Source organism: Arachis duranensis, chromosome 5 (genome assembly GCF_000817695.3).
Source record: "Arachis duranensis cultivar V14167 chromosome 5, aradu.V14167.gnm2.J7QH, whole genome shotgun sequence".
NCBI classification, from domain to species: domain Eukaryota; kingdom Viridiplantae; phylum Streptophyta; class Magnoliopsida; order Fabales; family Fabaceae; genus Arachis; species Arachis duranensis.
In genome coordinates, this window is record NC_029776.3 from 58,239,781 (window position 1) to 58,241,448 (window position 1,668).

Below are 1,668 nucleotides of genomic sequence, written 5' to 3' on the forward strand. Positions count from 1 at the left end.
TTGTGCCTTGGCTTCTCTTAGTTTTCGCTTCAAGGTCCTTTCAGGTTCAGGGTCAGCCTCAACAAGAATGCTTTTGTCTTTGCTCCTGCTCATAAGAAAGAGAAGAGAACAAGAAAATGTGGAATCCTCTATGTCACAGTATAGAGATTCCTTGAAGTGTCAGAGGAAAAGAAGAGTAGAAGACAGAAGTAGAAAATTCGAACTTATCAAAGAAGATGGAGTTCGAATTTTGCATTAAGGAATAGTGTTAGTCCATAATTAGAAGGATGTGAGAAGAAGGTAAGTAATTTTCGAAAATTGAGTAAAAGATTTTGAAAACATTTTGAAAAACACTAATTGATTTTCGAAAATAAAAGTGGGAAAGAAGTAAAGTGATTTTTGAAAAAGATTTTGAATTTAGAAATTAAAAAGATATGATTGAAAACTATTTTGAAAAGATGTGATTGAGAAGATGTGATTGATTTTAAAAAGATGTGATTGAGAAGATATGATTTGAAAAACATTTTAAAAAAAGATTTGATTTTGAAAATTAATAACTTGCCTAACAAGAAAAGATATGATTCAAACATTAAACCTTTCTCAACAGAAAAGGCAACATACTTGAAATGTTGAATCAAACATTAAACCTTTCTCAACAGAAAAGGCAACATACATGAAATGTTGAATCAAATCATTAATTGATAGCAAGTATTTTTGAAAATGGAAGGAAATTGATTTTGATTGAAAAGATTTGATTTGAAAAAGATTTGATTTTGAAAAACTTTGAAAACCTGAAAAAAAATGCATTGAAAACAGAATCTTCCCTCTTGTGCCATCCTGGCGTTAAACGCCCAGAATGGTGCACATTCTGGCATTTAACGCCCAAAACTCTACCCTTTTGGGCGTTAAACGCCCAACCAGGTACCCTGGCTGGCGTTTAAACGCCAGTCTGTTTTCTTCACTGGGCGTTTTGAACGCCCAGCTTTTTCTGTATAATTCCTCTGCAGTATGTTCTGAATCTTCAATTCTCTGTATTATTGACTTGAAAAGACACAAATTAAAAATATTTTTAGATTTTTAATAAGAAGAACAAATCAAAATGCAACAAGAATCAAATAACAATGCATGCAAGACACCAAACTTAGCAGTTTGTATACTACTGACACTAACAAAATGAGAATGCATATAACAAAACACTCAAGTCAAGAGAATTCAAAGATCAGAGCAATGAAATCATCAAGAACAACTTGAAGATTAAATGAATGACAAATGCATGAATGCAAAAAGAACAGAAACATGCAATTGACACCAAACTTAAAATGAGACACTAGACTTAAACAAGAAATATTTTTGGATTTTATGATTTTGTAAATTTTTTTTTTGGATTTTTCGAAAATAAAGTGGAGAAAGAAAAATAAAGGAATCAAAATTCTTAATGAGAATTCCAGGAATCATGCAATGTTTAGTCTAAGACTCCGGTCCAGGAATTAGACATGGCTTCACAGCCAGCCAAGCTTTCAAAGAAAGCTTCGGTCCAAAACACTAGACATGGCCAAAGGCCAGCCAAGCCTTAGCAGATCACTGCTCCAAAAGCAAGATTGATAGAAATCAACAAACTTTTGTGATGATAAGTTGAAACCTCGGTCCAATGAAATTAGACATGGCTTCACAGCCAGCCAGACTTCAACA